At 38.7% G+C, this 25,965-nt stretch overlaps 1 protein-coding gene across 5 annotated transcripts in view; it reads left to right on the top strand.

The window, feature by feature from the left end:
* The window catches only part of rhea (Talin_middle and talin-RS domain-containing protein rhea), a 771,509-nt gene that overhangs the window by 95,989 nt on the left and 649,555 nt on the right, over positions 1–25,965 (top strand). Inside the window, exon 1 of one of the 5 annotated variants that reach the window (XM_090388753.1) lies at positions 15,798–15,994. The exons of 3 other annotated variants lie outside the window; for them this stretch is intronic. The gene's annotated coding sequence lies outside the window, so the exon portion shown is untranslated. Of the gene's footprint in view, positions 1–15,797; positions 15,995–21,325; positions 21,500–25,965 lie in introns of those variants that run through there. One more of the 5 variants, XM_090388754.1, reaches the window with a different exon arrangement.

Genomic DNA, 25,965 nt, shown 5'->3' with positions numbered 1-25,965 from the left:
TTTATTAACCACATGCTCTGTGTTTTTTCATCTTCAAATTTTGTAAATAAGTTCATGTAAATATGCTTGTAAATATTGAAATATTGTAACCACACCCTCTAGCTACATGCTGTTAATGGGTGTCTCGAAAGAGAAATAAACAGATAATAATTTAAGGAAAAGAAATCTAACGTAAAGATGTATCTAAGGCGTTTTAGGCTGCTGCACGATAACTTTTTGTCTCTAGATTTGGTTCTCACTTCATATTTAGAGCCATCCGTTTCCTTTACGGTGTGTGTTGTTTCTGCATAGTTCATAATTTCATTTTCCAACAAACGGTCATGATTTGTTGATTTTTTTTCTTAAATCAAACTCAGAAACTTGCGTCCATGTTGTCTCTTTAGACATTCTAGAACCTCTTGATCCATAGGCCGTATTAAGGATGTTATATTCGTTGGCAAAAATCTGGCCTTTATGGCTCCCTCTTTAAGTTCCTTACAATTGAAATGTGAAGGAGCGTTACCAGAAAGAGAACAGCCCTTTCAGGTAAGTTTATTTTATTCAAATGTTTCTTTACAGAAGGTACAAATGGATAAAACCGTTCTTTGAATAATACTGACTTTTGTGAGTGGCAGTAAGCTGGTAAAGATGAACAATTTATATTTTTAAAAGTTCTAGGTGATTTACCATCAACAAAATCTTTCCAGATTTGTTTTACAATTTTTTTTTTTACAGTTGTTTCGCCTACACCTAATTCAATAGCAATCATTCCCCCCCCCCCAGAAACTCGCAATTATCGGGCCTTTTCTGAGCATCCAGCTTAGTTACCATAGAAACTCTTGTTTCGCATTCATATTTCATTAATTTACTTAATGCTAATTTAATTAAATTACTTATTGTAATTACAATAAAAATTTTTACTGATGCAACACTGGAACAAACACAACTGATCTCTCTGGAAGCCTACAGCTGAACGGTGAGGGAGGGGGGGGGGGCGGTGTGCTACACTAGCCGCGAGCATTGACTACTGAAGAATGCCCACTGTAGTGAGCGTCGGTTAAGAGGTCTTCTACTGTATAGGTGAATGAATAACTTTGACGAAGTCTCTTCGATGTTTTGGGATACCATTGTGTGGAAAGTTGGCAGTTGTTCAAGTAGCAGTGACACCGATACCAATACCTGTCACTTTCTAGTGTGTGCCACACATGCCTTAGACCTTACTATCAGTTTATTAACACAAGGTTCACCCCCTGTACAGCAAGTGGGCTAGGACCTGCCTTTAAGTATTTCTTCATTGAATGAGCCGAAAATCATTTGTGCCTCATGCAGTGCAGGAACCCGTCATACCTGCTATCACTGTTATTAAACTTAATTTTTCTGATGTTTGAAACCGTGGCAGATTTGGGAGGATTTTTTCTACATCTCATTTATTTATGTATTTTAGGTCTAGGCTTGACAAATTACGAGGCTGCTAAAGAACACTTGAAATACGGTACATTTTTTTATGACGCCTAAAAGCCATACTTTAATTAAACCCGCATCGAAGCTTATTGAATGCCAATCGGAACTGATTACAGCATAGTGCAGCACAATCGAAGTAGTTGATTCATAGAAAAAGAGAAGGTGCAGAGGGAGTTGCTCTAAAACAGCTTTTCCGGCGGTAGATAAGCGGCAGAAGTAATGATGTTTATTTTGCCCTAAACAAGTTCATAACCTTTCGGGATTTTATGCAGTGGTCTTTCCATTGCCTTTTGCACGTGTATACAAGTTGCAACGCGTGTATTCGACCATTTTTCCCGTTTTTCATTTGTGGATGGACCCAAGAACCTCCGTTTGGGAGGTGCCAACATAAACACTAGTGAAAAGGCCATCACAATTCCTCCAACCTAGGACGGCCTCCAGACCTTCCCGAAGGGTTGCGAGGCAACTAATGACTAAGCCACTATACTAAGTCACGGAGAAGTGAATGGGTGCTATTATCATTGATGATCGATGTATTACAACATGTTAATTAATAGAACATTACGTATTTCATTTGGCAGCACTTGTGCAGTAATCTGATTCTAAACTAAATATAAAAGAAATTTATAAAAAGGCTGGTAAACCTACATCATGATAATGTTCATAAATATACTGAATATATTATAACTGAAGGTTTTCAGTGAAGCTTTTCATATTGTTCCACTGGACGACTACTGACACAACCAACAACCCAATACACATTGATAATAATTGGAATCGTCCAAGATACTCAATTCTAAGTGGCATTCGATCTGCATTGATGCACTTCCTGTGGCGAAATCGTTTAAGGGGCTGGATAAGAGTTCCGACGTAGGGTTGTTATCGAGACCAAAAACTCCAGATCAAACTGACAACACAACAGGAGATAATATCAGTTAGTCACACAAATATTACTTAAGAGTGGACCCTCCTCCTACCATCACTATCCTTAAAGTCAGATATACGGTACTTTCATTGAAAGCACAAAATACGCAAGAGTTTGCCGGCATATCTTCACTGTAGGTACTCATTTTTTTTTTTTTTTCATTTATTTACACACCCAAATATTATGTACAATTTCAAGAAACATAAACAATAATCTATATACAATTTTATGTACATTTTCATTCTCATATATATAATTACCCTAGCATATATATTTTGTTCACAATACAGTTGAGGAAACAGTACAAAACACGTGTGTGTGTGTCCTGGTATCAAGGGTGGCCCCTAGGCATAGCCCATCTCCACCTAGTGGATCTGTATTGGATGTAGGACCTCTGCAAAGGAGCAGCCAATACCTGTGCAGCTGCTGTCTGGTGCCTATCCCCAGGCGCGAGTAGCCAGCCCTGGGTTTTTTTTTTCTTTTTTTTTTTTTTTTAAACTTTTACATGCCAAAGTGCACGAAATCCCGCACCCACTGGAGGTAGTGCAATACCAGTGGGTGATCACTGTAGGTACTGATGAAGTTTCACTCACTTTATTTTTGCGTAATGCAACATATGTCCCAAACATTTTCGCTTTCCTGACAACCTTTATTGTATTTCGCCTTCTTTAGCTAGGAAATGAAAACGAAATTTTTATACTAGTTTTATAAGTTTGTACCTGAAAAAGTACTACAGTACTTACTATGTGTGTACCTGTGGCCATAGATGCAGATGTGCCAAAAAGAATCCAGAAACAAAATACCAGCCAGAATATCCGAGCTGGCTTGATCTATTAAATTTATTTATACAGGGTGTTTCAGTTAAACGTTTCAGAACTTCTAAGAGGGGTAGGGTACATCCTGACAACTCGAAATCATATAGCAATGTGGGGTCGGAAATGCTTTCCTCAAGCGGTGTTGTACACAGAAGCACCATAAAAAGAAAAGAGACCGTAAGTGAGAAATCGTTTTAATAATACATGAAAAGAAGCAAAAGGTACATGGATTAAAGTAAGTGTTCGAAGTTTCTTCCACGGGCTACAATGCACGCCTCACATCTCCGACGCATGGACATCCGAACATTCTGGAATACTCCAGGCGAATTTCGAATTTCTTCGGCAGCTACTGCGATTCTTGCAACCAGCTCCTCAGCATTGTCAACAGGGGTGTCATAAACTAGCGATTTCATATGACCCCAGAAATAAAAATCAAGACATGATAGGTCGGGTGACCGAGCAGGCCAACGCACGGGACCACCACGTCCGATCCACTGTTGACCAAATGTGACATCCAGGTAGTTACGAACATCTCCGCTATAATGGGCAGGGGCTCCATCGTGTTGGAACCACATTGTCTGTTGCGTCGATGCAGAAATCTGTTCATCTCTCAAAAGTTGTGGCAATACTTGCTGCAGAAAGATCAAGTAGATAGGTCCGGTTAGACGACACGGTAACAGGTAAGGTCCGATGAGGTGATCTCCCATAATACCGGTCCATACATTGACCGAAAATCGAATCTGTGCTGCACGACGTCGTATTGCATGCGGGTTCTCGACCGCCCAGATATGGTCGTTATGCGTGTTGAAAATTCCTTCCCTTGTGAAGGATGCCTCATCGGAAAACAACACTTCAGCAGGAAAAAGGGGATTTGTAGCACATTTCCAAGGTACCACTGTGCGAAAGCAATACGAGGTGCATAATCCTCCGGTTGCTGTGTCTGGACACGCTGCACGTGAAACGGATGCATGTCTTGTTCTCGGAGAATCCTCCAGACGCTGCAATGGGAAACCCCGACTGCGTTTGCTAGACTTCGTGTACTCGTTCTTGGATTCCCCTGTACATGCTGCAGCACATTCTGTTCAACGGCTGGAGTCCGTGCTGTTCTTACCCTGTCCCTGTCAGCTCTTTCAAATGAACCTCTCTCAGCTAACCTCTGGTGCAGTCTTGCAAAGAAATTATGACTGGGAATACGCCTCGTCGGATATCGTTCCGCGTACAAACGCTGTGCGGCTGGCCCACTACAATTTGCAGCCCCGTACGCCAAATGCATATCGGCTAACTCTGCGTTCGTGTAATCATCCATCCTACTAACTTGGCGTTCTTGTTCAAGAAATTCGAAATTCGCCTGGAGTATTCCAGAATGTTCGGATGTCCATGCGTCGGAGATGTGAGGCGTGCATTGTAGCCCGTGGAAGAAACTTCGAACACTTACTTTAATCCATGTACCTTTTGCTTCTTTTCATGTATTATTAAAACGATTTCTCACTTACGGTCTCTTTTCTTTATGGTGCTTCTGTGTACAACACCGCTTGAGGAAAGCATTTCCGACCCCACATTGCTATATGATTTCGAGTTGTCAGGATGTACCCTACCCCTCTCAGAAGTTCTGAAACGTTTAACTGAAACACCCTGTATACATATTTCTCACCCACAGTGAAACTAAATTGCATCCAGGCATAGGTTTTGCATAAGATCTGAGTTTAATATGAATCAGTAATCTTAGTAATGATTCAGCACTGGTTAAGTCAAGGATGTAAGTTACAGTAGCTTACTCTGTAATAGGATGTTTTTCTTTTGTTGGTTACCTGTTTTGAAGTGAAACTTCTTTAGGCGCGCTACAGGCAGTTTTCAGATGGGAGTAACTTGCGTTCGTCGATTGACAAAACGCAACGAAAATGTGACCGTAAGTAAACACATTACAGGCATTCTGATCAGCCAGCTATTGTACTAGGATAAATTCCACGATTCTTGTACGGTTACTGAAATTAAGTAGCGTTAGGCCTGGTTAGTAATTGGGAGGGTGATCACCTGGGAACACCCGGTGTAGTTAATTTTTTTTTTTCTTCTTTTGGTAAAACAAAATATTCTTCCGATTTTCACGTATCATTAATTTTGTTAATTGGTAAGGTAATAAAGTGTAAATATGTGCTTTATATCTTTGCTTTTATAGCCTGTGGATGATATTCCTCCTATTTTCGCTTATTAGAATCGCGTTAATAGAATCAAAATTAAATTCGTAAATGTGATCACAATGACCGGCGCTTACTACCTATCGTATAGTGAACGGTATTTTGTTATGGAATATCCATCGTAGTGAACCAATCGTAAAGCGGGGATGCACTGTAGTGAGCGTTATATGGCGTTACTGCACGTACACGTGCAATGCGTTCGTGGATTGGCAAAAATCGTCAAGAAAATGCGACGCGAAATGATTCATCCCCCCCCCCCACCATCGCACCACGATGTACCAGGCACGAGAGACGCATGACCCAATCGGTACCCCTACTGATTACGTTATGCTATTTCTTTCGTCATTCTCCACCGTATTTAATAAAAAAATTATAATTCAACGTGTCGAAGACTAAGAGTGAGCGGTGTAAGACGTATACATACAATGCGACCACCAAAACCACCTCCACTGAGTACAAAGGAGAGATCTAAGCTATTTCGACAGCGGAAGAAATTACAGCTTGCGATGGAGTTGAACAAAGAAGCCCAAGAAGGTCCATCCACACCTTCAGAGCCTTACATCTGTCCAGAAATGTTAGAAGTGAATTTGGAAGGAGTCATGTCGTATTACTTCAAATGAAAATGAAGAGGCCTCGATGCCCAGTCGTAAATGAGAAGTCCAGAAGCCAAAACCGACTGCCAGAAGTACTCCATCAAATTATTCGATACGTAGCTCCTGCTGCGTAGCGGTAATACACAATAGGATCAGCAACAGGATTGTAAGAAACACCGAAGCATCCACGCACAGTTTAAACGTACATTCCTGGATAATGATTTCGGTTCAATCTGTTCCATGTGTGATCGGATATGGTTCAAGAACGATGTGAAGATTGCAGCAGCTCGAGATCACGCTCTTCTTCAAACAGCATTTCCAAATGAGGATGTAAGTCAAATGACGGCTTGTTACTGCTGCCGTGACTCTCTCAAGAACAAAGTGATTCTGACTCTATCGAAGTCAAATGGTTTTAAATATAATCCGATGCCACATCACTTGCCGAAACTAGATTTGGTAACGGAATGCCTCATATCTCCGAGGCTCTCATTCAAGCAGATTCGTTGCCTCAGGGACGTTCCTAGGTATGTGGCGCTTGGGTGCCAATCGAAATTTGGCGTCCCATTTAAAATTTTCTTCATATGTGTGAGGTTCAGGTTTCAGGCGCCCCTTGAACGTTTTCGTCCGGGCGCAGCGCATCCATTTCACCCTCGGGACGGCCCGCCCCTGCGTCGCCTGCGGTATTCATATGGTCAGTACGGGATCCTAGGTCAAGTGATCAATGTTCGCCTAAGGAAGTTTCACTTAACTTCGGCTATGCGTGTTCGGCACACACACAATTTTCATTCCGTGAAAATGCATACAAGCCAACCTCGTGCAACTGTCCACCAGCAGGATTTGGAGGAACACTTCTTCCTGATCTTTGAGTGTGGTGTGTTATCATTTTGCTGAAGGCTGCATTCCGGCCTGGAAAGCCAATTCAGATAATTTCTTCCGGCTGTGAGAGATTTTGGGTTGTGGAATTTGGACGGCCAAATATTGGTCTGATTATAATGCTGCTATTTGTTATGAATTGATTCCCCAGAGATATCACACTGGGGTCTACATTTCTACACTTTTCCTTTGATGCTTGAGACTACTCTGTCTCAGGTCTCAAAGGCAAAGCTTCCTTTCTGAACAACAGTCTGCTACTGTAAACTGTCATCCAAATTTTCTTTTCATTGAAATCATTAGACCCCCGCGTATTAAACTGATTCTACATGAACCTTCCTACTGTTATGAGTCGTAGCCATCTTCGTAAGGGTTTAAACTATCCGATTTTTTTCTGTTAGCAGGGCCACGAACACGCTACTTGTTTTTTATGTGCAGATAAGTGGAGTTACTGCTGAGTGTTTTTTTATTATTTTTTTTTATTTTAGTGATCTCAATTTGCTATTATTGCGATTTTTGTGTTTGTCTTAAATTTTAAACATTAATGAAAGCTTTTAGGTTAACTGGTAACTAAGCGGTGTCGTTTTGAAAAACGTATGTATATTATTGCTGCAATATATAGTTGTATAACTTACTTGTAGTTTGCCTACTGTAAGTCAACAGCTTGTAGTTGTAATCAATAATTATACAGTATTTAAAAAGATTGGCTGGTTTAAGCTAAAAACAATGAGTTTGAGTATTAGCTGTATTTAAGGAATTGATCCAGTGTGGTTGAAATAATATTGAAGTTTAATATAATTTTTGCTTGAAATGCACTTTTTTAAGCTGTATGGATTTCGAGATGTGTATATGCGTCGGAAACTGTCAGTCTCCTCACCTGAGAACTATTTTTTGTTATTGCCCCACATTCTTGCCATCATCATCATCCTGCACTTTTTGGAGATTATGATGTGTGAAGTATCTTTCTTCCCTTGTTATGCCATACGAGCGGCCAGTTAGAACAGGCAATTAGTACTGGCTCTAGCAATGCTGTACCCAAATGTGAAAAGGACGGGATTGAACTGTTCTTAAATGGCGCCACGGGCGAGGGGTGTTCCAAACAATGCCCTGACGTGTCTGCACTCCGTTAGCCGCATGACTTCTTCCGTTCCGTAGTTGACAAACCAAGATTGAGAGTTGCTCAAGAGCTGTGAAACCATTTAATAGCAATAGTAAGGTTACTTTTGTCTTTATATGTTTATTTATTCATTTATTTTTTCCCCCGGCACATCAATACTTTGGTCATAGTGCGCCGTGTATTGTGTTTGTACAAGTGTATTCACCGGCCCACTTGCTGTTGTGTGGCTGAAAACCGCACAACATGCAAATTTAGCTCATCCTGTTCCCTCTGCCTGAGTTATTGCAACTGGTATGCATGTTCACCAGTACGAGATCTCCGAGATGAAAAGAATATGTATTTCCTAATGTTTTAAGAGTACTGAAAAATTGGTCTTGGTTCCCTTTTCATTCTTAATTGTTTGAATATATTGTACAGTGCACTCTGAGAACCAGTAGCAAAAGTGAAGGAAGACGATCGAATACGGGATGAAAAGAGGGGGGAGGGTTGTTACTAACAAGTTTTCCCATTTGTGGCTAGTGAAATACTGTAATAAAATATTTTGCTTCGTGTTGAGTGAATATTTGTTTCATGGTTACTCACGATTTCAGTTTCTGTATCTCACGAAGGTACATGGTTTTTACGGCCTTCAGAGTGCTTAAACTTTTCTCATGACACGTTATTAATTACATACTGAATATTATTGGTACCATAATTTTCTTTCTTTCTTTCTTTCTTTTTTTTTTTTTTTTAACTGTTTGAAAGGGCCCTCCTTTTTTGGCTAAAGTTGTCATATTAAATAAATATACTTGGGAATATTTTCCTGGTTGAGGGAGACGTGCTTGTTGCTTTCTTCTTTACACAATTTGTTTTACTGTTGCTCTCTTTTAATAGTTATGAGAAAGGAAAAATCCAAAGAAATGTCTACAAGGAATATCTGTATGGTAAATGTGTTTTTTCACTAGCGTAAAACAAATTAACTTTCTGCTTGGTGTTTGTTAGATGGCGAGTCATTGTCACAGCTGACAGAACTAAATTATAATAAAAATTAATACTGTTATACCACGTATGTGAGAAAACAAGCATAACCCCGTTGCATCGGCATCTGGGTTATGCTTGTGTGGTTATGCTTTCTGGGTTATGCTTGGGGGGAGGGGGAATATAATAATAACTCTTCGTATTTGCAAAATGTATTTGATCTCAGCATTATTTACTGTGTACAAAGTGCTTTAATCATGAATAATTGGATTCTTCAGTAAATATGGACTTAGCGAAAGTGATTCAGATAGGTAAACAAGTAATACATAAGATGTAATTTTTGTTGTAAAACACAACAGATCGATAAACATTATAGTGGTGATTGAAAGCAAATTTTCTGGATAATTTCATTACTACAAAAATAAAAAAAAAAACTTGCAGTTGTTAGATACAGCTAATTGGGTATCAAGAGTGAGAACATTTTCCGAAGTTAATTTAAGCAGTGGAAACATGTTACACCTAAAATACCAAGTTGAGCACGTCATGCAACAGTCAGTCACTATTCACTTCATGTGCTGATAACTGCAAATTGGGTAATAGATATCAGAAAAGGAATTTTTTTTTCTTTCTTTCTTTTCTTTTTATGGCGTGTGAAGCATTGCCAATGTCGCTTTCCTAGATCCATATGTAACCTACGATTGCAAGAGTTAAAAGAAAAGAAAAAAAATGCAAGCATTACTTACCCGATCTCCGAGAGTTGGTACGAAATTATGATTCACATTTTTTTTTTTTTTTTTTTTCAACTCCAGAAATATAATTTTACTTGTTATGAGCTTTTACAGAAAGTTTTGCATATGTATGTACGAAGAAAGTTCTCCTATCATCTGCAAATATACCTTTGCTAAACTTTTACTGGGTACTGTAAGCTTATACGAGTGAGGTACAATCGAAATAGGAGCACGTCTTTGTCATTGGCATCCTCATAATGTTAACCATGTAGCCTAGCCTTTTAGTCTAGTTGGCTTTCAAAGTTTTTGTTTGGTCCACGGGATGAAAGTTTTGGTTGAAAATGAAAGTTAAACAGCGCTTCAGTCCGGTGAGTTTCTTTGCAGTAGGGAGAAAGTTAATGAGCCATAGTTTTTTTTTTTTTTTTTTTGTCTGGCAGAAGGGGTACGCGGACCGAACAGCTTGGCGAAACACTACTTTAGTTAGTAATATGTACCGCGAAACTGTGATTTTTGAAAGGGAGTATGCCGTCATCACGTGACTGATTTTGGCAGTGATGATTTCAAAGGAGGCCCTGTTGTGATCAGTTGTAGCTGTCATTTTGTTTCGATATTAGGGATTTCCTTGAGGCAGTGAAACAGTTTTCCAGACTATCCTCGAATGTATTATGCATTTGACTATATATTTCTAACGATATTGACTTTGCCAACACATGATCACATCGAGGATTAACTTTTCAGATTGCCTTTTACAGGATGAGCTTTAGCGATATAACTTTGAATGTTTTTTAGTTTTGTCACGTTTTGTATGTCTAGATAAATAAATGAATAAACTTCTCTAAAAGATAGCAGCTTTGGTATTTTTTTAAATAGGCAAAGGCAAGCAAATTTTGCTAAGAAAAAAAACTCTTCTCTTCATGATTTTTCTCTTTAATTATAAGGCTGTCGCTGCAAGTTGCTCCAGTGGTACGCCAAAAACACGCATTAATTCCCTAAAGAGAAGTATAATTCTGCTTATTTGTGTAGTGACATCACGCTTTGCGAATATCATGCGTTCCTGAGAAATAGTTCCAAAATCCCCGAGTATAATGGAAGGCCGTAGGCGGATAAAAAAAAAAAAAAAAAAATCGTGTTTTTGTTAAATTTTTGTTAAATTGTGTCCAGTATTAGAATGGTCAAATGATGCAATCTTTAATGCATACACCGTACTGTATTTTGAATAAAAACTACAGCGTTATATCATGTACTGACTGGCCACTTTATTAGGTATATCTACATAGTAGCGAGTAGGTCCCGTTTAGCCCTCAGAACGGCCTCGATTTGTCATGGTATGGAGACAGTGAGGTGTGGAAAACGTGTCACAGGGATGCTGATCCATGTTGATCTAGTTGTTTCTCTCAGTTGTTGCATATTGGATGGTTGCGGATCTCTATTTCGTAGAGTTCGCTCAACCTAATCCCGCAGATGTTCAGTTGGATTGAGGTCTAGTGACTGATGAAGCCACCGTAGTAGGCTGAATTCATTATTGCGTTTCTGGGATCAGAAACACAATAATGAATCACTGGAGTAGACTGGTGAACGCTGCGTTCCACCGCATTCACAACTGTTCGATGGGATTGATGTCGGGAGAATTTGGCGGCTAGGGAAGCACACGAAATGCTTGGACATGATTTTAGAATAATTCGGGCCTTTCGACACGCGACATTATCTTGTTGAAAGAATGCATTGCCATCTGGATACACATTCACCATGTAGGGCAAATCCTGGTCCGAAACAATGCCGATTTAGGATGTGGCGGTGAGGATATGTTCATTGGGGTTAAGGGGACAGCGGTCTCCATATAATAACCCCCAAACCGTGATACCACTACCACCCCCGCCGACGTGCTTTCGTCCAACTGTGAAGTCTAGTTGCAGCTGTTCATCTGCACGATGTGAAATAGGTGCCCGTCCATCGACATTACTGAGTTGGAACCTTAAGTTATCAGACCAGGCAACTGCTTTCCAGCGAATGTCCAGGAAAGGTGCTCCTATGCCGACTGCAGGCCGAGGTGTCGATGATGGTCAGTGAACATGGGCACATGAACGGGTCACCTACTCTGTAGGCCCATCCGCAATTCAGTGTCCGCTGGATCGTGTATTGAGAAACGTTTCTCTGTTCACTGTGGTTTTAGCCTGCCGTTAATTGAAGGATCGTGATTCAACTGTTGTCCTGGAGAGCACGTTCCAAAGCCTGTTCACCTCGACTTGGTCCTCAACCGGTAGTAGTTTCTCTGTCCCCGCACGTTGGGTGGCTGTGTGGCCCTCTTCAGCCCATTCCCCTCACACCTTCACTGCGGCGGCCCTCGAACAGCCAACAATGTCTGCAGTTGTTGACACGCTGCCTCCCCGCCTTCCTATCGCTGTAAATCATTCCTCGTTCAAACTACGTGAGGTCCTTTCCCATTTGCACTGGCTTTGTACGGACAAACTAACAGGCATTGACCGTGCTATTACTATATATGCTGCGACGTCACTCTTAGGTGGTGTGGAGTGCGTCCATTCGTGGAGAGATGGTCATAATGTTTGGCTCATGAGTGTATAATACGAACACGTGATGCATTTACTGAAAGAACGCCCCGTTTCACGTGAAATGTAGATGTACATAATACAGTGGCCACTCAGTATATTAAAAACAAAATTCATCATACTTGATATGGTTGTGCTGATAGATAAGGTGGTATGAGTGTCGATAAAGTTTCGTTCTGAAATCTGTCAGTTGTCTAGTCTTAAGGTCGCTGGATATGTGAGTTTGTGCTGCATTTATTTTAAATTTATTTATATACTATTCCGAAGGATATCTTTTATAATAATGATGTACTGGACTGCACGATAAATATTAGAAAAGCATTTTCTATGCTAGATGGAGCTAGCGGAACGCTGGAGTAACTGTTATGTTCGGCTGTTATTATTATTATTATTATTATTATTGGTCAAGCAACTCTCTTGACTATCCTACAGGTGTTGAGGATCGTAGCTTTCTGGAGTTCCTTGTAGATATGCTCTGGGAGGTTTGTTGTTGCTTGGTTCTTTTGTAGGCCCTTTAGCAGCATTCCGGTGGTTGACACGGCGATCAGGATTATTATTTTTATTTGTGATCTCGCAAATATTCATGCATTTTTCTCACTAAAGTTTACCCCGGCCCTGATGCTAGATGAACAGAAAATGAATATATCGTAGCAGCAGCAATTTTACGAAAAAGGACTGTATTGCTCTATTCATGTCTTTAAATTATAGGTTAATTCAAAAGTATTTTATTCTTAGAAATTTTAGTTTCAAAAGTGCGGTTGCTGGAGTTTAGCAGAAGGTCGTATGATCGAGCTTTTAAGTTCGTAAATGGAACGTAAAGCCTTAAAAATTCTGCTCCGTGAGATTGGCGATTCGTGAATCGGAAAGTGACTGTAGTGTGATGTCACCCCCTCTCCTCCCTACCTTCCCATCATGCGGCAGTTTCATTGTTTTTGTGGCACCTTGTTAGAGATCAGGCACTCCATGGTGCAGCAATAACAACCACTGGCGATTTGAATTGCAAAGGTGCGAGGTACTGGAAAGGTATCGAAGCGAACTTAAAAACTCGGGTGTAAAAATCTTGTGGCTGTCAAAAGTAAATACCTAAAAGATAGCTATACTTACACGAGTTATTATTATTTTTTAATGGACAGAAGTAAACAATCTCCATCTTGGTAATGAGTTTAATAAACAGAATCTTAAGCAATTAGAAATCTTTAGTTTATAAATTCTGAAATAGTACTTAAAAATGATTTTTAACTTATGTATGTATATCTTTTCATTTTTATTTTTGTAGTTAATATTTCATACCCTTAAGGTCATTTTCCCATCTAAGAAGTTTCCCTCGTAAGAAGTTCTAAACCTCCACTCCCTTGGAAAACATCTTAAGCGGTTCTACTGTATTTAGTTCATATTTAGTACTACAAGTTTAGACTATTCTTCTAACTTTTTGCGATCATCCTTGGTTCCAGATTTTTATTTTCTTTATTTTTTTAAAATGGGTATTATGAAGTTGATCAGGATTCCTAATCATCCTCGATTAGGAATCCTGATTAATGTGAAATGTGTTATTGAAATAAATTTGTATAAGTGGGAATTGCTGGTCGTCAGAAAGTTGTACACGTTAGCAGAACAGTACTGTACATTACAATACCACCAAAAATTCTGTTGCTTTAACAACTCGAAGCTAAAAGGCAAATATGATAAAAACAGAATCATATTGTTTCTCACAATGGTATATCTGAAGTGAAGCGAATTTTTTGTCTCGTTAAGAGTTCCGTTAATTCATAATTGATGCCATGAATAGACAAGAAATTTTATTACTGCGAACAGGTTTCATTCGAGGTTTCCTGGACGATATTAGACTTTTCTAAAAATGAAATGTTAAGTTGTAATAAACAAGTTCGGTCATTTTTATCGGTAATAAGTTATATTTTGTCTACTCTTCTTAATTTTAAACAATTAGGTAGAAAAGATTTCGTATTTTAAAATATAAAATTTTCCCCAAATCGGCTGCAGTTTTTCATGTCATATGGCGTAAAATATTAGTTACGAATGGGCATAACTGGTGGTCAAGCTATTTACAGGTTCAGTGGGATGCTTTAATATGCGGAGATTTTCTTCTTCCCTCCATGGATCTCTCTCTCTCTCTCTCTCTCTCTCTCAGTGTTTGTGTAGAGAGAATATACTGATCATGCATTGATACAAGAACGTCACCCTCTCAGCGTCTCTGTACTTGTAACTGCAGGAAATCCACGAACCAATGACTTTTCAGTCCTTTCTGAATCATTGCGCTGATGTGTAACGCTTCCCGGGACATGTTCATGTCCGCAAGTTAGTTTATTGTAGTGTACAGTGTAAAATGGGAAGAGAGGGGGAAAAAATTCTTGTTTCGGCATGGTAATATTACTTAAGAATGGTGCAGTGGTCGGATAGCCCTGCATATCCATTAATTGGATAGAGCGTTCCTGACTTAGCACGATAAAGGTATTTAAAGTATTATTTCTAAAATTTCATTGAATTTACTTCTGTTACTAGTAGTTCAGCTTTTTTTAACTACCTGGACGTACTTTTTAGCGAACGTTACACGATGAAAATCTGCCGTAGATCTTTTAATGAAAATGTATGTATAATGTTAGCATCATTTTCCACTACTAATGCTAGTATAGTTCCAAATAATGTAGAATTGTTTTTACCATTTATAAATTTGGCCGTAATCAATCATTTTTAAAATGCATTTATGTATTTTTATTTGATTACTGTTATCTTATTTCTTAATTTGCTCGTGTTTGTATGTTATCTGATAAAGAGCTAATTTTATTTCCATTTGTTATCATGTGGTTTCATTCTCAAGTTTAATTCTTGATCCGTCTGTTTGAAATAAAAAAAAAAAAAAAAAAAAAAAAGGGGAAAAAATGCAATTTGCATGCTTTCTTAATTTTCAGCTTCGTTTAGTGAATTATATAGATCTAAGAACAATGAAACTCCTCCATAAACTTGGAGACTTTTTTTTTTTTTTTTTACCATTTTACTGCAAGCGAATTTTTAAGCCTATTCTCCTCCTTTTTTGTTCTCTATAAGGTAGCCATTTTTCGTTTCTTTGTCTGAAGGAATGTTGATGGTTCTGCAAACTAAAAAAAAAAAAATCTCAGTGGTAAATTTCAAAGCATTCCTATTGGCTGTTCGCTGCTCTCATTAATAATGTACATAATCTATTACGCGGCCCAGGAACCTGGACCTAGAATATCTTACGTTGGATTTCCACGGGTCTTCCTCTCCTCAAAAGGAAACTTGGTGGCCGTGTCTGATCCGGCTCCCTTTTGCCGAGAGGCGATTGATCCTACGGAATGGCGATTGCCTGGTCCTTTAAGAATTGATGAACATGCGGCTAAAGATTTAAAACATTCTGTTCTGGTTGGTTACAGAGCCACTGCATCGTCCTCTGACCCACTGGTAGGGGATGTTGCTGTAATGAGATGCGCGAGGTGCAGAGTTACACAGCTTGTCCACTGGATGTTCCCCATGACGTCATGCGCTATACAATTGTGCGCAAGAGTTTCTTTGGTAAATGTACTGTACCCAGTGGTCAGTGCGACGGCGGAGGCTGGATTGCAGTTGTACTCTGGATGTTGCAAAAGCAACCGACCTGCCTTCCAGAAGAGCGGACATGAAATTCTCACCCCACAGAAGACACCTTAAATGGTCTCTGAAAAACTTCTCTAATAAATTGTTACATTGGTCCGCAACTGTTTTCTCCAACCTCCTGTTGAGAATTTTTCAAGAATTCACCTGGTCGACATCAAATAGAACCATGGTAAGTCATAGTTAGATGAATCATTGGCATAATAGATAAGTTGTACTGTGTGACGCCTGATCTGATGGAATTGCTCTGATCGTCTTGTGGCGTATTTGTTGTTGTTTTCATCCATTCTGTATGCATGAAGTAAAGTTGAATTTTCTGTCGTGTTCTTTGGATTTATCATTTGCTAAAATGTTAGGGTTTAAAAGGAATTTTTCGCAGCCCGATATTTTTGGAGAATGGTTCTCGCGAAGGTTTCTTTGTTCTATGTACATTTTTCTTTCTTTTACAGCTCAGTCCGAGTCTTTCCACTTGAAGTCATTGCAGTGTTTGCAGTTTTTATGTAGTTACCTTTAAATTGCGAAGTAATGAATCTATTACTCGGCAAGTTTTTCCATAGTTCTCTAAAACGGTTTCTAGATTTCAGACAATATTTTGCTTAGTTTTCATTATCTGGGAGAGTTTCATTTTAGAAATGAATTTACTTGCTTCAAATTTTACAAAGGATTTCAATTACTGCTATTATAGCTCAGACAGACGCTTCCCAGTTGAAGTCATTGAGCAGATGTTATCTAGTTACATAAATTGCAAAGTTGTGCATATACTACACGGAAGTTTTCTTTCAGATTTCTAAATTTCAGACTACGTTGCTTAGTTCTGTTATAATCTGACAGACTAGTTTCAGTTTTACAAACGAGATCAGTTGCAAAATGTTTTCACTTGCTTAAAATTGCTGAGTGGTTTGATTTACTTTCTGTAGTTAAACTTGAGTTTTGCTCGTATCCATTAAGGGGAAAAAATAATAAACGAAGTGCTGTGAATGGAAGCATATAATCGTTGCACATCTGGGGAAAAAAATAGCAAACCTTGGATCTGACCATTTATTTTAATATTGGTCAGGCTCGGTTATATGAGAACACTATATTCTTGAAAGTGAGAAGCAAAACAAAGGGCAGGGCCCTCAAAGAGCGTAATAGCAGGACATTTAGTTCTGATCTTGTGCCTGTGATCTGGCTTCGCAGAAGTTCTCAGCTATCCTGATAACGAACCATAAACCTCTCTTGGAAAAACAAATAACGCTCTAAATTTTCTGTAGTTATAGATAATAAAGAAAATTGAAATAATATCGCTAATATACCAAGCTGTTGATTAGGTATTCTCGTTTTCCTGTTGTACTCTAGGTATTGTTATAGCTGAGAATTCTGTCTCGATGCAATACACAGTACTACTCTAGGAAGCTTTGGGAAGTCAGTTTTGTTATTTTTAGGTGCGTATTTTATCTGTCAGGTATTTTCCTGTTTGTAGAATGAATAACTGATTTAGTCTTTGATAACAATTATATTTCCCCATCAGAATCGGCTAATAGAGTTCCTGTTGTTAAAATTCCCCCGAGCAGTGACGGAAGCAAATCGAGACCTTTCCAGTCGAGTGGCACGCAGCGTAGCCACCGGACTGCCACACAGGAGACGGTGATTATATGAATTTTAAACTTACTGTTTATACGCAGGGACGGCCAGATAGGGTTTTTTTTTTTTTTTTTTTTTTTTTGTTAGTTGTTGGCGCATCGGCTTCTGTGGCCATATTGCACCTCCCAAGGTTTTTGCATTTTCTACTCTGATCCAAGCCCGAGGCGGGATTCGAACCTGCGACCTTTGGGTTGCCAGGCAGGCACTTTACCCGCCCGGCTAGCCCGGTCGGCATCTGGGGGTGAGAGGAGTTTGCAAGATAGAGAGAATACAAGACCATCACCGTATTTAGCAGTTATGCGACCTTGAATCACGATTAAACTCAAACGCGAGGGTATACAAATATACCCTCGCGTTTTGACCACTCGGTTGCAGTCATAAGACTTCACAGAAAGATGACGGTGTGTAATTTGGAAAAGACGTAAATTTTAGTGTTATTGGGTTCCCGAAAGTCGTAACCAACGGCTTATTTTGCGACGTAAACAGACGCCTGTAAAACAGTACTTTCAATTTTGGCCCCTCCTCTCCCGAAGAGGGGTATCATAGCAGTGTTTATCCTGCCATTCCATTCTTCCAGTAATAGTGAGATTAGCGTTTAAGTTATGGAGAACTGCATTTCAAACAGTGTAGTAAAATAAGATAAGCTAATAGATGTTTCAAGACAAAGTTAGTTAGAAAAACATATATCCAGCACTTAAGTGGAAACGAATGATGCATTGCAGTTCTTTTTTTAACATTTATTACGAGTACTGAGTTCACTGATGCTTGCAATTTTTTTTTTTTTTTTTTTTTTAAGTGTGGACAGAGATAATGCAAAAGCCCTGCCCAAGTGACGGATCTATATATAGTATATTTAGGCATTTATCGAATGAATGAATTTCATTTAAAAAGGATTTTCCTTTTTTATTGGAGGGTGAGTGAAGTATAGCCCTTATAGTCCTGTGAACAAAAATTTCTGTGCTGTGATTTATCCAGGCCATGTGACGCCGTGACACGTAAGATGCTCAATGTGATTTTTCATTAGCCTGCATCAGTTATATTTTTATGGAACTGCTTATTGCGTTTGAAGCGTCGTTTTTGTGAGCATCGAGCTTTCTGGAGATCAATGCAGTGATCGATTATTTTCAATTCTGAGCTGAAAAACTTGGAAAAATTTTCCGGTTACAAGCTGTAATAGGCGGTTAAATCCTTTAACAGCCAGACGTACTGTGTTGCATATCGTAACCCATACTGATAATATTGCACTTTTCTCTAAAAGCATTTGATATTTTTAGAAGCTTCCCATTGATAGTTGCAGAGTATCTATTGTTCAGTTTGGTGGAAATTGTTAGTGCTTAATTTACCAGCTTAAAGTATTCAATTCACATATTTATAGTTATTTGAAGCTGTTTCTTACTTGGTTGTATTTTTCTAATTAGACAGGATGAGAAAATACATTTCATAACGCCGCGATAAGTTATTTTACACTCTGCGAAAAGTATTTTTTAAAAAGTGATGCATTTGGTGAAACAGTATATATATTAATTTTAGTTTACTTCGTCTTGAGAAGGAGGACGGGAGAACATTGCATGTTCTCTCTCCTCCGTGATAGTTTGCTTCGTCAGTTGTCACTCATTTGGAGAGGCTTGGGTTCAAATCCCGTCGATGGTGGGGGGAGTAGGATTATTCTGGGATTTTCAGCCCGTGAATACACTTGTACAGACATAGTACACAACGGAGCAATAGATAACATTGTATTTTCTCTAGCCAAATCTTGTTCAGAACTTACGAGGACCTTCTTAGAATATCCAAGAATTTTTGTCTTACCCGTGAAGTATAACATTTAAAGTAATGCTGCAGCAGTTGGTAAATATTGGTTTTTAAGATGGCGACACATCATCAAGGTATTGCCCGAGTTCTTACTGTTGGTACATCTTTAAAGGACAATGTCCTACCTCAATTCTCGCATTTCGTGTTGCTTCTCCTTCAGAAAGCTTTGAGAGTTGGAAAGTTGAATTACGTACGAATGGACACGAGAAAAAGATTCGGAGGTGCAACCAAAGGACATAGGGAAAAATGGCCTAAAATTATTTGTAAAATAGGAGGCTCGGGCACAAGAGGAGGATACGTTGACCAGATTCAGATTTTCGTATAGTAAATACTCGAGATATTTACTCCGGAAGGGGATGCATCTTTGAAATATACGCAGGGATTTTAAACTTGCGTAATTCACTTTTGTTTTAATTTCGCTATTCATTCATAAAATGTGTATCATTGTTTGAAAAGGGAACAGCAGGAATATATTTCATCGGTTTATAATAGAAAAATGCATTCGTAGCCTGCGTTGTAATTTGAAGTTTTAAATATTCATTTGGTAATCAATTCTAGGTCCTGGAAATTAGGAGGTAAGTTTCGTACATCATAGGAGTTTTAGCTGATTCTTGTATTGATAGAATTTCTCGAAATTTAAAGACAGCTTAATTATTCCTCGTAACTTTAAATATTTGATAGAAGAGAGCAGTTTATACTACAAGGTTTCTGACGTTAGGTCCATCGTCTGATTTTAAAATAAGCGATAAATTATTGGTACTAATATTATTAAATAGCTCTGCAATTGTATTTAGGGAATTAATTAAAGCTTTGTTCGTTAGACTATGAAAATTAAGAAAAAATGTTGACCAATCTCTTAAAATTAGATTTTAATTTAAACAATTCGGTTATGCATCCAAATATTGCTTTCTTTATTTGTTTTCTTGTCTGTGCTGGAGACCTTCCCCTGTTAATGCACAGACAAAAACAATATCCATTCAGATGATCAGTATATTAAATTAATGTATCCGGCCAAAAGTAGTAATTTGATTTCTGTGTTTAATAGCGGTGTTTGCTGAAAGCTTGGCACTCGGTTAATAATCTGATCTGATCTAGTCTTGTGAGTTTGTCCGTTAGGAATGGAGCCGAGCTTCCCGTTTTCTCGGTCGCTTAGAGGCTGTTAGGGAAATTGGCCAGCACATTAGATGTTGGCAGTTCAAGTGGCCGGCTGTACGTGAGAGTTAGGAGACAATGGATTACCATTCTCTCCATTATGAGTTGCCATTTGTTTTTATTATTGACAATCGACAGTATTTAAGTATTAGTATTGAATGCAAGGATGATAGTGTTAAGTTGCATTGCTAGTGTGAATTCTTTTTTTTTTTTAATATATTTTTTAAAACGCGTCTTTTCTTTAGATGGCACTTGTTCTATCTTGCATGTTAACGGTAAGAAGTAAGCATGTTTAACTTAATTGTCATTTCGAGCGATAATGAGCAGTGCATTTCTTTTACAGCTATTTTGCTTCTACAACTTTTAAAGTTGGAAGATTTAACAAAAAAAAAAATGCTGCTGCTGTCATTATGGAAGGACTCAGCGGAAACTTTACTTTTGGTTCCCAAACTGTTATGTTGGACGCTTAGTTGATGTGATTTTGTATGAAGTATGCTTCCAAATTGTCTTGAATTAAACGCAATACTTCTCCACTTACTTTTTTTTTTTTAACACGAGGTGATGGTGGCTGTTGGAAATTTCTGGTGCGCGCACACACACACACACACACATGGGTATTGACGGACTGATTTGTACATTGTGTGGACTGAAAACCCGGAAGAGCTTCACTAAGAGAATTCTCATTTCCTTAGCCTAAGACTGGCTAACTTAGTTTCGATTGAAGACACTAATAACTTTTCCACATCCCCGAAGAGATATAAGCCTAATAATTTTCAATGATGTGCAGAATCCAGCTTATTATAATTGAGGATCAAAATTACAGTTATTTACAGAGAGGTTGCAAATTATTATTATTATATATATTCGACAATGGAAATTTTACTGAGACTGGGTGTTTTTCCGTAGCTCTCAGATCGTCTCGATAGGTCTACACATACTCTTATGAAATGGGAAACTTGCTTTCATCCCTGATCCAAATCAGTGATTTAACTCTCAGGTAGAGATGGCGAAAAATAAAGGGCGAAGAACTTACTCGATACCCACCGACGCAAATTGTCTGCTTTGACATTCATCGAAAGAACTTGGCCTGCAGGTATTTAATGTCCTACTTGTTATTTCTAGGATCATTGAGCGCTTGATCGTTTCACTTAGATTATCTCCTATTCTGCAATATAATTTAATTTATATTATTTAAATATTAAATACATTGTTATATTTAAAGAAACTTTTATTCCGCACCAAGCAGCATTATTATTATTTTTTGTCATTTTTTATTTAGTATAGTTATGAAGTTTTTTGTTATGAGATATTTTTAGTTGTTAGTTATGGAGTTTAATTATTTTTTTTTAAGTTATGAAATATTTCCAAGTTTCGAACTTATTGTAGATTACTTAAACTACTGGTTTTCTAGCTGGGTGTGTAGAAAATCTGATTAGTGAGCTGAAGGACCAGACTTAGAATCCTTTCATAAGTCCTTGGGAGGAAATTTTTCAGGCTTATTTTCCGCTTATTTATTGTACTGAGTTAGTTCGACCCAGGTTGGGACCATGCAGGTGATAGCGTACTTTCTCTGTAGTTTCCCTTGTATGCCATTCTATGTTATGTTAGTTACGAATATGAAAGTGTCTAGTAAAGAGAGTTTACAATGTGTTATTTGATTATTATTTTTTTTTTCAAACTAACGATTCAAAAGAACAGTGGGCTTGCGTCAAGTTTTGTTTCTGTTTTGATTTAAAACGGAATACTTTAAGAAACACAGCCTCTGGAGTAGATGCTTTATCTAAAGCGCAAACATTCAGATGGTGTTTTTGATAAAACACGGAGAGATAGGTTGTATTTTATCCGAAAATTAAATCATCTTACTTTTTATGCTCCCTGCTACCTCTTGTTTCCAAATGTGAAACAGAAACGTAGAAGAAAGAGACTTAATGTCTTGGAGAGCTAGCATCACAGGAGATGCTTAAAAGTACCATAAATATTCAGGCGTGTTTCCAACGAAAGCAGAGTCGCTGAGCTCTGTGTATTGAACTTCAATGAGGTTGTACTTTGAAGAGGATATGGTGCAAAATAAGGTAAGTTAAACGAATTTTTGTTTTCAAGTACATTCTCATAACTTTTCGGTATCTTCAGTATTCAAATACACGCAGAACCTAAAGTTACGCCCTCGCTATTCTCCCGCACCGTGGTGCTGCCACGGTGCGGGAGAATTTGAGGAATTTGAGGAATGGAGGAATTTGAGCTTTTATCACACCGTAGTCGAATTAGCGAGGGTCGATTGTTTTTATTTTTAAAGTCTAACTGTTTAAGTTAGACTTTATATGTAGTTGTTAATTAGAGTAACGTATGAATGATTATAATATGCCGTATTATATTAAAAAAAAATAGATAAGCAATTAGATATAGATATTTATTACATAAAAAAATACAAGTTATGAAGTGACAGACACCGGAGTCTGCCTTGGGGTCATTTGTTAAACATTCCTTTTGTAGAAATACTTGTACGTGTTTGTCACCATTAATCGGACTCTCCTACCCCTCCTGTATGTATAGGTGAGAGGCTGATCATGTCATTTACGTAATGGCAGCACCACTGTAGGCGAAATACCGATAGATGGCAGGAGGTGTACGTTCAAGAATACGCTGACACAATTGCAATTTATGATGTCTTGAAATAGTTGCAGAGTAGCCTTAAGTTATCTGTTATAAGCGCGAACCGTTTTGTGTGCTGCATAATGAAAGATTTGAGGGTAGCAGCGTTTTGTTATACACTTTTGTGTTCGACTTGATATGAATGCTACAGAAATTGTGAGAAAAATGTCAGAGATTTACGGAGAAAAGTGTTTGAAGAAAACTGCAATTTTCAAGTAGCATAGGTGCATTAAAGAAAGTCTAGAATCTTTAAATGATGACTCGCGGTCTGGGCAGCTGAGCATTTCACCATTTCGGAGAAAATGTCAAAGCCCCAGGAGATTCCGGATGAGGATAGATAGGAGAATCACATTCCGTCACCTAAGCAGTAGAATGCCAGTCTCATACGATAGTGCACACACAATTGCTGCAGTGCCCTTTAAAACGTCTTGAATCCGTGCTCACTTGATTCCACACTACTTGATATTAGAAACAAAACTGCGTGAAAGTGTGTACAGAAATGCTAACATGGTTTGAGAGACACGGTGAAGAATTTCTTAGTCGCATAGTGACTGGCGATTAGATATGGGCCAGTCGTTATAATCCATAAACTCTTAAAACAGTTTAGACAACATATAATTTTCAACCGTGTCAGCTTATTCTTAGACACTCTCTTCTACCGTTACCGGCAGTTTGCCGAAACCTGAGTGATACGATGGTGCTGCCATTGTGTGTAATTAGCATATATATATATATATATATATATATATATATATATATATATTAGCAGCGTTAATGGGAAAATTGTTATTGATGGGCATGACAATCGTTCAGTCCTGACAGGGGCCCAAGGTTGAGGAGTTCTGGTGTTTTTTTTTTTTTTTTTGGTAGTTGTTGGCGCATTGGCTTCTGTGGCCATAATGCACCCCCCAAGTACTTGGATCCAAGCTCGAGGCGGGATTCGAACCCGCGACCTCTGGGTTGCCAGGCAGGTACTTTACCCACCCGGCTAGCCCGGTCGGCGAGTTCTGGTGTAACTGTGCGCCAGCTCCCCAAACTACTTAAATCCTGCATTGAATTCTGGGCTTGACAGCAGACAGGCATACACAGAGATCTCCTTGCGTATCTTGCAGTTTCAAACAAACGTTTTTGGATTAAATACTTTTATGGCTGAAAATCACATTGGAAGGAAGTTGAGAAGGGTAGCAAAATATCGAAGCTCTTCCAGATATCGCACGATGTTCTTCCACAGAATGCCAAAACAGAGAAAGATTACGAAATTTCATTTTGAACGAAAATAACTTGATAAGCTCTTCAGTTTTTACAGGACTAAAATTTAATAACATATTGTCGAAGAGATCTGTGGAAGAACCATAGAGCGCAACCAGCCACTCATATTCCTTCATATAAAAGTAACTGATCAAAACAGACTGCAGAGCAGCAATCACAATTCATAGTTAGTTGTTAGTGACACTGGGGCTAACATCATCATTAGTTATGCGTTAGTGACATTAGGGCTAATATTAACATCAGGGCTATTCAATTAGTGTTGAATGGTTCCCCCTTTGAGGAGTTTCAGAAATCAGGTGGACAATTATTATTATTATTATTTTAAATTTAAACTAAGGGGCTCTGCTCACTTTGCTCACCAACCTCCGTGCATGCTTTTCTATGTAGTATGTAGAGGTATGACGGAGTAAGTAAAATCTTTTCTACGTAAAAGACACACCTGTCGAAACGCACTGATCGATATCTAATCTAATATATAAAAGAAAATAGAAAGTGTAAGAAAAAAACTATAAAAAGTAAAATTGAGTGAATGAAAGTTATTATTAATTGTATGTTCTATCTTAGCCTCTTCACTGGGCAGACTGATGGCTGTGCAGGCCCTCAAGGGTCTCATGGTTATCCAAGCTGACACCATGCTGTAGCTTTTCCTAGCTGGTATGGTATGGGATGCTGACACTGGCCATTAGGGTAACCCCCAGGCTAGTGTGAGAAAGCTACAAAAAGCACCCTCCGCCATAGGAATCTCTTTCCCTATCTTCTTTTATTCCTACCATCTGGGGTGGTTGAGTGTTCTTCCCCCACCTTGGATGGCCCCTACCCTTTTTGCGTGGTGGCTCACCCCACCAACCACTTTCACCATCCCACCCTCTGGACCAGGATGGGCATTCTGTACAAAGGGGGGGTCCCCTTACTGTCTCCCCTTTCAAATCAGGTGAGTGCCTCAACTACTGCCCCCTTCTATTCCCTACCTTTTTATCCCACACTCTTCCTATCGCACCGTTTCTACGTAGTTTTCACAGGTTTTCAGTTCCAATAAATATTTTTTCCCCAGCTCTCCTTGGATGCCTTGGCTACACTAAGGTTCACCCCGCCAGAGCTTTCTTCTCTCCTAATGTGTTCTGCCCCGCCTCCCTCAGGCGGTGATGGAAACTGCAGGTGTTAGTAGTGGCTCTCCACAGGCTCCAAGGCTAAGCGGCCAGAGGAACAACAACACAACCCACACCAATACTTCACAAAATACACACTAACACGCACCCTGGCTTTATGCAGAGTATTAGATTCTACACGGAGTAAATGCGGAGTTGGGGGGAACCCCCGGTGCCGCCAGACAAAAACACTATTCACTATGATCGATATCTAATCAGGAAATAATCTATGTAATTATATACCTGTGCATTTGTAGTGCGCGGCATTCAATCACTATGTAATTATTTACCTGCGTTGCATAGGTCACTTAGGAAAAGGCCTTTTGCTTCGGGTTTCATAATCCATGAGGAATATTGTTGCATCCCAAAGAGCAGGATTAAATATTTACAAACTATACAAATATTTAAAATATTTACAAAATACTAAACTACTGTATTTACAATTATACAATATTCATTAATATATAAAAATGTTGCAATGGAACATCAAATGTTA

The sequence above is a fragment of the Mastigoproctus giganteus genome, chromosome 14 (genome assembly GCF_048544385.1).
Source record: "Mastigoproctus giganteus isolate SK-2022 chromosome 14, ASM4854438v1, whole genome shotgun sequence".
NCBI lineage: Eukaryota > Metazoa > Arthropoda > Arachnida > Uropygi > Thelyphonidae > Mastigoproctus > Mastigoproctus giganteus.
This window is presented reverse-complemented; position numbering and strand designations above follow the sequence as displayed.